Genomic DNA, 14414 nt, shown 5'->3' with positions numbered 1-14414 from the left:
AAAATACCACACATGATAACGTCTAAGGAGGGCAAAGTTGAAAGCGTTGTGTAGGATAGATTTTAAGCACATACACTCACTCTAGCGATGTATGCCTGGAACACATTGTCATGGATGGTGGTGGCCGCAGATATGATAGCGACATTTAGTAGGTGTTTGGGTAGGCACATTGATATGCAGGAAATGGTGGGATATGGATCATATGCAGTCTGACGAGATTAAGTTAAATTTGGAATCATGTTCTGCACAGCATTGTGGGCAGAAGGGCCTGTTCCTGTTCTATACTGTTTTATTACTAAGCAAAAAGCACTGGTGATGTACAACAGCCCAGTGGAGGAAGAGTGAGAGTTAACGTTCCAGGAACAAATGGTTGAACTGTGCTCCTCTCTCCACAGCTGCTGCCTGACCTATTTTTATTTTTGTTCTCTGTTGCCCTATAGCGAGTCTCAGCACAGCTCGTTAATCAGGTTCCCTAGATCCTACAGCAATTAACTGCCTCAGCACTAACATCATGACATTTATCTTCTCTGATATATAAAGATAAATCCAACCTACCTTTTTCAGGTCAGTTAAGTGAAACAATGGGATTGCACGCCAGGAACTTATCTTCAAGCCAAAAGAATTGTTCAGGAACAACAGGGCATTTAACCCCAAATCCAAAAAGAAACAGCAGTCAGGATTTCCATCTGATTTTCCCATTTTCATGCTGATTCGATTCTGCAGGATATTGAGAGGGTGCAGTTGAAAAATCAGAACATCATCAGTCCCATTTTTATACACTTCATTTTTTTTAAAAAAGTGCCCCAAAATTCTGGGAGGAAACGAGATGCCTTGACTCTGATTCAGACTGCAGAAATTAAGCACAGCCTTAAGGGCCTGTCCCACTTTCATGACCTGATTCACGACCTTTTTTACTCGTGGACATTTTCATCGTGTTGAAAAAAACGCTCCGACCTTCTTGAAGCCACGAGTACCTACGACTAGCATCACGGCCTGCTACGACCTACCTACGACCTCCTACGACTTTGTGACGACCATGCTGTGAGTACGAGTCAAGGGCAAACTCGGCAGAGGTCATGAATTAGATTGTGAAAGTGGGACAGGCCCTTTACCTGATCAACCAATCAATCAGTGGGAGTAAAATGTAGACGCTAGGAATTGTAGATGCTGGTTTACAAATATGTCAAACAGGGATTTCTTTAAGGTAGTTAATCTTTCGCTGATCACTGCCTTGGTAGCAGCAGAACCCATCAGGAGTGTGTTAATCCTCATTATACACTCTTTCACCTGCAGTATTGTGTGAATCATTAAAAGTTAAGTGCTTCTGTTTCAAGCTCAGAATTTCGTTCAGAATCTAGAAAGTTGGGTTAAGAAGATTATTCACATTTTGAACCTTCGAATTGTGCTGCAAGTACCTCTCATAGACCTTTTACAACAAAGTTCTCCTTTGATTCTGATGTGTGACATTAAAGGAGCCTTAACTTCTACCTCTATGTTAATATAAAGCTTCTCTTTTGCATTACAAAGTAAGAGGTGTATTTATAAATCCTCTATCACAAGCTCAGTGCATGCCAAGGATTACCAGCCAAGTAATACATGAAATTACAGAGCTAATCAGCAGAGAAACAGAAGATGGACACAAAATGCTGGAGTAACTCAGGAGGTCAGGCAGCATCTCTGTAGAAAAAGAATAGATGACATTTCGGGTCGAGACCTTTTTGCAGACTGCGAAACTCTCAATCTGAAGAAAGTCACCTATTCCTTCTCTCCAGACATGCTGCTTTGTCTGTTGAGTTGCTCCAGCATTTTGTGTCGATTTTTGGTGTAAAACAGCATCTGCAGTTTCTTTCAACACAGCAAAAGACATCACTTGTAGTACTCCTTTACATGAAGCTTTGATTCTTTTCCATTAAAGTTCCAGGAGCGGAATATGAATGTTACTCCATCTGCGATAGTATAGAAGATGCAACACAGCAATCAGCAGGTCTAATCAAGTTTGGGGCATGGATAAAGTGAACGCTCAGAGTCTTTTTCCCAGGGTAGAGGATTCCAAACTTAGAATTTAAGGTGAGAGGGGTCTCAGGGGCAGTTTTTTCATTCAGTAGGTAGGTCCAAGTAGCTTTTAAATGTTGTTACCGTACCTTCCTCAACTACTGCCTCTGGCATCCCATTCCATATACCCACTGTCCTCTGTGTGAAAAAGTTGCCTTTGAGCTCCCTCTTAAATATCTCCCCTTTCACCTCAAGGCTCTGGCCTCTAGTTCTTGATTCCCCTACTTTAGGAAAAAGTCACCCGTTACATGTCCCATTGGTTATTGTAAAATAAAAACATTTAATTTATTTATTCATTAAGCAATATATCCTGTAATTTAACTTAGATTGACCTCATCTAATTTTCCAACTGATTGGACAAATCCCATGTAAATGGATTTGAATGTAAATGAATCATTGCTATTACTTTTACTCATGGGCCAGTTTTTGGCACCAGGAAGTCATCCGATAATTGACAGGTTCGCAGGTCTAGTTCAGAACATGAAGCTCAGGTTTTGCCTCACACTGAACAAACCTTAGGTTGCGAGCTACTGCAAACATTGCCTCTGCAAATGGAGTTTGGACTAAATCAAACAGTGCCACAGCGGTAGAGTTTCTGCCTTACAGCACCAGAGACCTGGGTTCGATCCTAACTACGGGTGCTGTCTGTAAGGAGTTTGTATATTCTCCCTGTGACCACCAGTGTTTTCTCTGGGTGCTCCGGTTTCCTCCCACATTCCAAAGACGTGCAGGTTTGCAGGTTAATTGCTGGTAGAGCTCACATCGCCAGAGACCCGCGATATCGGGTGTTCTCTGTGTGGACCAACACTCCCACACTCCTACCATCGGGGAAAAAGGTACCGGAGTCTGAAAACTCTGACCTCCTCATTTAAGAATTGCTTGAAAACAATAGTCACCACAGTGTATTAACAGTGTTCCTTTCATATATAGTATCCATAATACTTAGAGTTGCTGTCAATAAAGCAAGAAAACGTTTGATAAATGTGAATTAAGCTATATTCTAGGTCATAATTTGTAAATCCTTGTTCCCAACCCACACAATTAACAAGAAAAGGATGGGAATCAGGCTCAAGATTAATCACTAATGGCTGCTTCTAATTGAAATTTCCTAAGCAGCCATTTAAAAGATTTACATTTATAATTTAGTTCAATTCTTAATGCTTCAACTACCACTTGTGTTTCTGTTATTTCTTAACAGTTTATATCAGGAGTTTTCAAGGCCAGGATGAGAGGAGGAGCAGAGGTGGTTATCAGTCCCTTTGTGCCACTTCCAAGCAACTTTTATAATGGAGAATAAATAGGATCCCAGTATCCTGCTAATCTGAAAAGCAGAGACATAAGGAACTGCGGTTGCTGGAACCTTGAGTAAAACACAAAGTGCTGGAGTGACTCAATAGGTCAGGTAGCATTGGTCGAGAGAACAGATGTCATCTGTCCATTCCCTCCACAGATGCTGCCTGACCCGATGATTCCCCTTGCACTCCAGCACTTTGTGTTTTACCAAAAAATGTAGAATTCGATGTTGATACCATTGGGTTATAATGATTAGCAACGGTGAGATCCAGCAGATCTTGGCGGGTCAGGCGTAAGAATCGGATATAGTTAAGACAGATATATGGATAGGAAACGTTTAGAGGGCTATGGGCCAAATGCAGGTAAATGTACTAGCCCAATGTGCCAACTTGTTCGATGTGGACAAGGTGGGCCGAAGGGCCTGTTTTCGTTCTGTCCAACGCTCGACTCAATGGTGCCACTTTTAAGTGACCAATGTTTATCCTTTGACTAGTGTATCCAAAATATTTTATTATCTCTCCATTACTGTTGTGGGATCTTGTTGTGTGCAAGTGAGTAGGTGCATGTCCGGTTGCTAATCATTTTAACTCCCCTTCCCATTCCCATACTGACCTTTGTCTTACTAACATCTATTGTCAGAGCAAGGCCACACGCTAACTGGAGGAACAGCACCTCATATTCCACATGGGATACTTATAACCCAATGGTATGAACTTTGAATTCTACATTTTTGGTAACTGACCGACAAACATCCCTCCCCTCTTTTCTCCCCCTCTCTTCCCTGTGCCATACTTTATTTATCTTATTTCCCCTTCCCTCCATTCCTTCCACCATATCCATCCCATGGCTGCACATTTCATGCCTCTTCTTTCCTTATCTTTTATCTGACATTTTTGTCTTTTCATGTCTCACCCTTGTCCAACCATCAACCAAACAAAAACTTCTCTCACACTGTATCCACCTATCACTTTCCAGGCTTTGTCCCGCCTCCACCCATCTATCTCCCCCCTACGTCAATCAATCTAAAGAACAGCTAGGCAGTGCTGCGGGTTAATCTACATCAGTCCAAACACTCTGTAAAAGCTACCAACATCGTGAAAATCTAATGGCGTTCCCTCTTGCCAGGCTTCATATGGCACACACAATTCAAAGCGTGGAAGATGTCTCGCACAATACCAATGAGAAAATAAAACCAAAAGTGAAAGTCAAAGGAACCAGCACCGACATGATTAACTGGCACAGCATTGAACATTGAAATTCTCTTTCAAACCCATCCCTCTATTGTTGACAGGGATGGTGAAGATGTTGACAGCTGAAGTGGTTGCTGACATTGCCTGCTTGTCAGAACAAGAATGCAATCAAGATATTTCATTACATAGAGAGATATCTGATTCCTCCTCCTGTGCTAGTTCTATCAGACAAAAGGGAAATATTAATCTCTGCCTTCATTCTTGGCTCTAGTTATCCCAAACACCAAGCTTCAACACATGTAACCAATTGATACTGGATAAATGGAAGTAGGACTGAGATATTCACTCTGATATGAAGAACAAAGTCTATGAAATTGCTTGACATGCACTGAATAGCTGTGAAACCTGCAAACAATGAATATGAATGATGTTTGAAAAAACACGTTTTCTCCTGACAATTGTCCACAGGTTAGAAAAAAATCTTTTGTTTTCTGTTCATAGGAATATTCTTTCCGCCCTCTTTTATTTTCTTTATTGACCTGATGGGCCAGATGCATGTAAATGGGACCATTCAGAATGCCAACTTAGTCAAAACAGGCAAGTTGGGCCCAAAAGGCCCATTTCCATGCTGTACAGATCTATGACCCTAATAGGAATGAAAATGGATGACATAAACAAAAGTCAAGCAGCTCAAAGGATTAAAATACAGAAACATGTTCAAAAGGGAAGATTAGGGGTACGTTGACTGGAATTGCATCATTTACAATATTTAAATGATTTAATGGCACAAATAGAAGTAGGCAGGTATGATCTACTTGTCATTATCCAACTGGACACCCAAAGCTCAGAACTAAATATTACAGGGTATGCAGCATTTAGGAAAGAAGGAAAGATAGAACAAATGTTTGTTAAGGGAGAAAATAAGTGCAGTGACTAAATCTTTCCTTAACAAGATTTGTTACATGCTGATACATCCCATTGTCTCAGGATGCATCACAACTTGGTTGGGCAACAGCTCCGCCCAAGACCACAAAGAATTGCAGAGAGTTGTGGATGTAGCCCAGCCCATCATAGAGGTGAGTTTCATCCCCTCCCCACATGCAGAGGCCAGAAAACATAGGTAGGAATTATTGATATCCATTCAAATATCAAGTTGTGATGTTGGTTATAACAGATCAGAAAATTATTGGTGTGTGAGACTGGAATAATATCATAATCATGTGAAACTTTAGCTTCCATGCAGAGTGGGCAACATCAAATTTGCTGTAATAAGATTGAAGATGAATCTGTAGAATGTATATACAATACTTTTCATTAATATACTGAAGAATCAACTGAGAAAGGCTATTTTGGATCGAGTTTTGTGCAGTGAGAGATAGTTAATTGATGATCTTGCTGTCAAGGCATCATTGGGGACGGTATATGATAGAACTTGACATTAAGTCTGTGAGTGATATGGTTCAATATGAAATTAGGTTCTTAAATCTAATCAAAGGGAGCTACGAAGACATGAAGGGAGAGCTGGCTGTAGTTGAATGAGAGAATATATTGACAAGTATAATAGTGGACAGGCAATGGTTAGCATGCAAATAAATAATCCATAAATCACAAAATAAATCCTTCAAGGCACAAAAACGCAACAGAAGTGATTCATCCGTGGCTGGTGAGTAACTAAATCAAAGGAAGAGCCCCACAAAGTAGCCAGAAATAGCAGTAACCCGAGGATTGGAAGCATTTTTGAACTCAGCAAAGGAGCATCAAGATGTTAATAAGGAAAGACAAGATTGAATATGAATGTAGAGAACAAACTGCTTGAGGATCAATTGACCAAAGGATGTTTCAAAGGTGGTGATGAATTTCATCATAAACGTCTTCAATGAGAGATGGCTCCTGAGATATGGAAGCTGGTCTTCCAGCAGTTTGTTTGGCTCCAGTATCTGCAATGTCTTGAATATGAAAGATTAGCAAAAAAAATAATGTGAAGAGCTTTTATAAGTCTGGGAAAAGTAAAAGACTTGCGAGGATATGTGTGGGCCCTCTCACACATAGAAAGTAGAACTTATAATGAGAAACAAGAAATGGTAGAGGAATTAAACAATAACATTGCATCTGACTTCAGTATTTGACAGTATTCAGTATAACGAATACTATATTGAACTTTAACAGCTGTACGGTAGAGAGCATACTGACTTGCATCATGTATTGGTTCAGTAACTTGAATGCCCAGGAACAAATGAGACTACAGAGAATGGTAATATTACCCTTTCCATCACAGAATCCGGTCTTCCCACCATCGAAGGGATCTGCAGAAAACCCAGGCCATGCTCTCATTTCAGTTTTGGAGGTAGCAGATGCGATGCTCTGGTTACCACTTTCTAAAGAGCCATAGATTCAGAAAATATTCGCAAGGATTGGAGGGTAGCAAACGTGGCCCTACTATTTAAGAAAGGGGGGCAGAGAAAAGAGGGAATTGGTAATCTGTTTGCTGAATCACTTTACCAAGCATCCCCGACAGCACCACACTGCCCTCCAACAATACAGGTCCTGGAAAACATGGACAGTTTCCCATATCCCAGGAGCCACGATTCATTGAAGGACGTTCATGCTGAAACTCTTCTCCAGCTTCCAATTGAGCCTATGATCAATTGAGAAGGATCCACATCCCAGAGCTAGTACAAAACTCAGTCTATACATAGCGGCACAGTGGTAGCTACATATTTGTGGGCCGAGTGGCCTGCTCCTGTGCTGTACTGTTCTATGTTCTATGTTCACAGGGTATAGCCTGTATCTGAGCCACCGGCCCTCCAGCCCGGAGTCACCTTGCAGATGCCTTCAACATATTAGACCTTTGTACATGACCATAAATCCAGTATTCAGCATTGTTCTGGGTCCATGATCTCCAGCCTTGTCGTGATATTACTGAGATGCAGGGCAGTTTCACACCAGTGTGTTCGTTACTCTGTCACATAAAACATCGTAAAACATGGGAGACACAAGGAATTGCAGATGTTGGGAGCTTTGCAGCACAGAACGCCACAGGAGATCCTTTTTCCCTGTGGCTCTCAAACTGTACAACTCCTCCCCCTTCTGTCGTGAGGTAGATTGACTCCCCCATCCCCCCCCCCCCAACTCTTCCCCAATCTTTGCACATTCCGAATCCTAGACTTTCTACTCGTCCATTTAATTTCACGTTTCATGTATCTATCTTGTTGTGTTTTATGACTGTTGGCAGACCAATTTCCCTCCTGGGATAAATAAAGTTTTCATCGTATCGAATCGTATCGTTGAGCAAAACAAAGTGTTGGAGGAACTCAGCGGGTCAGCCAACATCTGTGGTGGAAATGGACGATAATGTTTCAGGTCAGGACATTTCTGCACACTGTCAGATTCAGATTAGGCCGTGTTTTTTTGCTGTGTTTCACATCTGACAGCGTGGGGTGTCCTAAGTACTTCAAAAAAGTGTGGTGTGCATCAGTGGCTGGCAGGGCTGCCCCTAGATTAAAGCAAGAGGACATTCACTGAAGACACAGGCAACATCCAAAGAGCAAAAGGCTTTCTGCTGCCTCATGGGGATCATATTATCCACCCACATATCTGAATAAGCTGCCAGTAATTCATCATAACAGTTCACCTTGTTAAGTCGATGATCTTTTGACCTCAATAAATTTTGCACACTCTAAGAAGGACATACGACACTGGAGCTGATAAAATCGTGGGAATATAACAGCCAGAGGTGAGACGTTAAAGTAATTCTTATTCTGAAACAGGTTTAAATTGGGAATGTGATTTCTTCTCTGTCTATATTTTAAGGGAATTTGATGATTATTTAATCAAGATCCCAAAGGCTTGAAATGAAAAGAGAGTGATCTTTTTATGTCTTGTGGGGGAAGAGTGTTGGACAGAGCAAGGAATAAATTACATTCCATGACTTTTAAGAATAAAGAGAAACAAGGAAGGTTGGAAATGTTGAGAGATGTTTCTCCTGACATGTAGACTGCTGTGCAAATATTTCCATTGCGAACTACAATATCCATGTGTCACCCATCCAAATACTGCAGGTAGCTTTGCAACGCTGGGCTTTGTTCCACTGATGAGCAGACATAAAAGAGAATGAGGACTGAGCTTCTCTACTTTCCACCCCTTGGCTGTCAATTAGGGCAGAATCAACATTGCTCACCTGCAATGCGAACCAACAGAGGCAAAAATATCAAATCGAAAAAGATGGCCTGTCTGATCTTACAAATATTCCCTTGAACAACAAATCAAAATAATGTTAAATGAAAATATTAGGCAATATAAATTTTTGTCTCTTTGTGCAATGCATAAACTACAATGAATGATTACTTCTAAGCATAAATAATATAAAATATTCACTTGCAAGAAACGCATGTTGCACGGTGTGAAGGTTGCCTTAGTTCTATTAGCTTTACTCCCTGGTATGAACCAGCGAGATGTGAGCATAACTACACTCCCATAAATTTGACCACAAGCCTTAGGTTGGCACCAAGGAAGTGCTGTTGATGTGCCTTTGCAGATGACTGTTAAATGTGGGCCAAGTCCAATCTCAAAAGCAATGTAGACCATCGCGTTTTCGTACTGCAGAAGCGACAGAACATCACAATGTTTGGTCACTAAGGTGTTGCCGCGATGGGAGCTTGCTCTGCACAAACCATCAGCCACATTCGTAAATTCCAGGAACAGCTTCAGGAACATTGTGTGGGTGGCACAGTGGTGTGGGGCAGCACAGTGGCGCAGAGGTAGAGTTGCTGCCTTACAGCGCCAGAGACCCGGGTCCTATCCTGATGAGGGGTGCTGTCTGGACAGAGTTTGTACATTCTCCCTGTGACCGCGTGTGTTTTCTCCGGGTGCTCTGATTTCTTCCCACGCTCCAAAGATGTACAGGTTTGTAGGCTAATTGGATTCAGTAAAATAGTCCCCAAATGTGTTGGATAGTGTTCGTATATGGGTGATCGCTGATCGGCGTGGACTCAGTGGCTGAAAGGCTTGTTTGGGCTCTATTTCTAAAGTCTAAAAGTTTAAAGCTTCTTTCCTTTTGTAATCCAGTTTCTGTAATCCATCTTCTGTAATCCAGCTTCCATTAGCTAGGGCACTGTCCAATTCATCTCTACCCCATCACTCGCATTGGACTTCGGCTCTGGAACTGATAGGCTGATAAATGCTGAGAACTATATTCTGCATTCTGTACCTTCCCCTTTGCTCTAACTATTGTACTTAAGTTTGACTTGATTGTATTTATGCACAGTATTATCTGATCTGATTATATAGCATACAAATAAGGCATTTTGCTGTACCTTGGTACATGTAACAATAGTAGTAAATTTAAACCTAAACAAATTACAATGGGGACTATATCACAGAAATATTTCATTAGCATAAAGTGCTTTTGGATGTTCCAAAATGTCCTCTGCAATGCTTCCTTTGGAGATAAAAAGCTGCCGGCATGCAAGATTAATAAGTCAGTTTAGCATGTACCGAGGTACAGTGAAATGTTTTTGTTGCGTGCTATCTAGTCAGCAGAAAGACAATACATGATTACAATCGAGCCATTTGCATGGTATAGATACATAATAAGGGAATAACGTTTAGTGCAAGGTAAAGCCAGTAAAGTCCAATCAAGGATAGTCCAAGGGTCACCAAAGAGGTAGATAGTAGTTTACCACTGCTCTCCGGTTGTGGCAGGATGATTCAGTTGTCTGATAAAAGCTGGGGAAAAACTGTCCCTGAATCTAGAGGTGTGCGTTTTCACATTTCTGTACCTTTTGGCTGATGGGAGAGGGGAGAAGAGGGAGGGGCCATGGTGGGATTCGTCCTTGATTATGCTGCTGGCCTTGCCGAGGCAGTGTGAGGTATAAATGGAGCCAATGGAAGGGATGTTGGCTTGTGTGATGGTATGGGCTCCGTGTGCAATTCGCTGCAATTTCTTGCGGTCTTGGATGGAGCTGTCGCACAACCAATCTATGATGCATTCTGATGAAATGCATTCTATGGTGCATCAGTAGAAGTTGGTGAGAATTGATGGGGACATCCTAAGCCTTGTGAGGAAGTAGAGTCGTTGGTGTGCTTTCTTCTTCGATGTATCAATATGGGTGGTCCAGGAGTTATTGTTGGTGATATTGGCTCTTAGGAATTTGAAGTTTTCAACCATCTCTACTTCGGCACCATCAATGCAAACTGGGGTATGTGAACCACTTTACTTCCTGAAGTCGTGGGTGTACAAGATGTAAAGAAGGGGGCTGAGAAGGCAGCCTTGTGGAGCACCAGTGTTGAAGATTATCATAGAGGATGATTTGTCCCCTATCCTCACTGATTGGGGTCTGTTAGTCAGGAAGTCGAGGAACCAGTTGCAGAGATGACTGCTGACACCAAGTTCCCTGAGTTTGTTGATAAACTTGGATGGTATAATGGTATTAAAGGCAGAGCTGTAGTCTATGAATAGGAGTCTGACGTAGGTGTTTCTCTTATCCAGGTGTTCTAGGGATGATTGTAGGGCTCGGGCAATGGCATCGTCCGTGAACCTGTTGTGGCAGTAGGTGAACTGCAGTGGGTCAAGTCCGGTGAGTAGACTGGATTTAATGCGTTCTGTAACTAGCCTCTCAAAATATTTCATGATGGTGGATGTCAAGGCCACAGGACGGTAGTTGTTTGGGCATGAGGTCTTGCTTTTCTTCTGCACTGGGATGATAGCGGTCTTCTTGAAGCAGGTAACTTTTAACTTTTTAGGGGTGCCGGTACATTATACGATCTCCATCTCGTAACCCAGGTGCTGACAGGCTTGGACCAGGGTCATGCAAGGTGGAAGTGAGCCGGCATTCCGGGCGGACACAGGCTGATGTTGTGAAAGCACATACCTTAACAACAAAAAGCACTGGTGCTATATAAGTACAAGTCTTTTGTCCTGCGCTTCATTAGCCAGAGTGAATCATAGTTTGTACCTCCGCAGCCTCACCGTGAGCCTCGGTGTTCGCTTGTTGCTCAGTAAAATGATTAGCACTACAGCTTCATTCCCCTCAAGAAAATATTTGACTGATGACCTCCAGCTTTCATAAAGTCGTGAGATTTGTGCACTGAGGTGTATCATTATCCTCTTCTGTGGAGTAAGCGATTATTTATGGGCAATTATCTTGGCTGACTACACTGTCTTTCACATTAGAAAGTAATCTTGGAGTGTGGGAGCAGCAATAAACTCCTCGAGTGACAATGGAAATGCATTAATTCCTTAGTCTTGCAGTTATTATATCACACAAGTCAACCTTGGCACTGGCTCGATCATGCATATCTCCGATGCACTGCATATAAACAGTCAGATTTTCCTCTTCACGGGTTGAGAGTAGGAGCAAGCAGTACTGCAGCAGCTTCTGGTGAAGTTAAATAAAATCGTGAATGGCCAGTTCTATCCTTCTTCTTGCATGTGGCAGGAGCATAACATGAAAATTCTGTTGGAGCCAGACAATTCTGTCGGGCACCCATTCATACTAATACAATGTTATTCTATTTTCTCATCCACTCCCTACATACTAGGGGCAATTTACAGAGGCCAACTAGCCTACAAACCCGCACGTCTTTGGGATGAAACCCACCCGGATTGAAACCCACACATACAGCAGCCAAGATCAAGAACGAAGCCAGGTCTCTGGCACTGTGAAGCAGCAGCTCTATCAGCATATCTGATTCAGCCCATATCTGATCCAGGCCAATGCATTCACAGGAATATGATGATCTGATTTGTCACTTGTGCATTAAAAGTGGCCACATACCCCGTTCAGATGAGTGGCCAAACCAAGCTGTGATGTATCTCAATATGATGTTTTCAATGGGATACCTGTACAAATTGGTAAGTGTCTTTTTCTGACAGGACTCATGCAGGGTGTTAAAGCAAAGCATCAGCTATTCCTTTCCATCAACAGATGCTGCCTGACCTGCTGTTCCTCCAGCAGATTGTTTGTTGCTCCAGATTCCAGCACCGACAATCTTTGCATCTCCACAGATGGTGTTCTAATGGATTGGTGCATCTTACGGCGCACACAGAATTTCTCCGTACACTTCTACTTTCAGTTTTGGCTTGTGGGGCAGCAAGAAATGATTTGGAGGATGAGAAATGTAATTAACAAGGTCAGCACAGTGATGCAGCTAGTAGAGCCGCCATCTCACAGCTACAACCACCCATATTGAATCTTGACTTCCAGTACTGCCTGTGTGAAGTTTGCACGTTCTCTCCGTGACCACAAGGGTATCACCCATTTCTTCCAGTTTCCTCCCACATCCGAAGGTTGGTAGGTTAATGCCCAATGTAAATTGCCCCTTGGGTGTAGCTGAGTGGTTTAATGGGGCTGGAGGGGCAAAGTGGATGGGTATGTGAGGCGAATAAGTTACAGGAAAAATTAGCGGGGATAGTATTGCTTAGAGAGCACGCATAGACCATGTCAAATGGCCTTTTTCTGTGCTGCAAGGAGATATGAGAAATCAATGAGAATTAAGGATTGAGAATCTGAAAGTAAAAACCATATTTGGAAACACTCTACACAGAGGCTGCCTGGCCTGTTGAGTATTACCTAGTACCTCACTGCTTTTATGGGATTTCTAGTTCTATGTGCACATTCAGATATTTGAAATGTATCATTAAAGAGGAATTTGTCCTGACCTCAACCTTTAAATGCAGAACGCAGCTATTCTGCATTTGGGTCAATTGTTATTTGCCCTGGGTGTCGAGATGAGATTTTGACTGACCTTTGGATTGACTCCATTATATTTCTCACAAAAGTCATAACGGATTAATAATACAAAAATAATTTGATAGTCGATCAAAAGTCAACTTCGTGTGTCTAGGCAGATATTTGCAGTTGATTTACTTATTTAAATCAGATCTAATTGCAATAGAAATGATCATCTGGGTGTGAAAGTTGTATTTTATTATACACAGTATTGCACAGGCAAAGTGAGGGTGATATGGACCTATAGCATTGAATCAGCCATCTAGCCCATTGAGCCCTGGCCGACATTTATGCTCCACTGTTGCTTTTTCTCCATTATAATAGAGCTGCTGCCACACAGCGCCAGAAATCCTGACCTCAGCTACTGTCTGTGTGGAGTTTGCATGTTCTCTCTGTGACCACATGAGTTTCCTCTGGGTGCTCCGATTTCTTTCCACATCCTAAAGACGTGCAGGTTTGTAGGTTAATTGGCCTCTGTAAATCGTCCCTTATGTGGAGGGAGTGGATGAGAAAGCGGGATAACATGGAACTGGTGTGAACTGGTGATCGATGGTCGGCTTGGACTCGGTGGGCTGAAGGGCTGGTTTCCATGCTGTATCTTTCAATCAGTCAATTCCCTACTCCATCATCCGTTTATTCTGCCTTCCTTTAAGCATGTCTGTGCTCTTCCTACGACCACTCAAGTGAAACCTCAGCATTAAAATAACATTGTTATTCTGGACATGTGTGTGTCTGTTTAATCCTACAGATTTTGGCTTTCAAGACTTATTCCATCAACAAAAATGAATACTGCTTGGCTTGACGGGTACTACAGCTGTGTGTGCTTTACTTTCGAGGAGATTCACTGGCGTCTACTGCGCAAGAAGGAGGCTGTTAATATTGTGGTAAGTTTTGAGTCCAGCTGCCCTGATTATTTTGCATATCTTCATGTGATGTGGGGGATTGTTGGCAAGGTCGGCATGTAATAATTAACTCTAATTATCGTTGACGAGCTGGTGCTCATAACTGAGAGCTCTGGAGGCCATGTTAAAGGGCAGGTAAATGCCTTAGCGATTGTGGGTCACATTTAAGCCAGACCAGGGCAGCGAGTTCAAATGTCCTTCTCCAAAGGGCATTAATGTACCACTGGACCTTTAACCATACTCCAGTA

At 42.3% G+C, this 14414-nt stretch overlaps 1 long non-coding RNA gene across 3 annotated transcripts in view; it reads right to left on the bottom strand.

Moving 5' to 3' along the window:
* LOC129712326 (uncharacterized) overlaps positions 1–14414 on the bottom strand; it is a 307129-nt gene that overhangs the window by 170159 nt on the left and 122556 nt on the right. For 2 of the 3 annotated variants that reach the window (XR_008726038.1, XR_008726040.1), the window contains exon 3: positions 556–717. The exons of the other annotated variant lie outside the window; for it this stretch is intronic. This is a non-coding gene — a long non-coding RNA (uncharacterized LOC129712326). The remainder of the gene's footprint in view (positions 1–555; positions 718–14414) is intronic. 3 annotated transcript variants of the gene reach the window in all.

The sequence above is a fragment of the Leucoraja erinacea genome, chromosome 32 (assembly GCF_028641065.1).
Source record: "Leucoraja erinacea ecotype New England chromosome 32, Leri_hhj_1, whole genome shotgun sequence".
NCBI lineage: Eukaryota > Metazoa > Chordata > Chondrichthyes > Rajiformes > Rajidae > Leucoraja > Leucoraja erinaceus.
The sequence above is the reverse complement of the archived record's forward strand: the minus strand, read 5'-3'. Positions and strand labels throughout refer to the sequence as shown.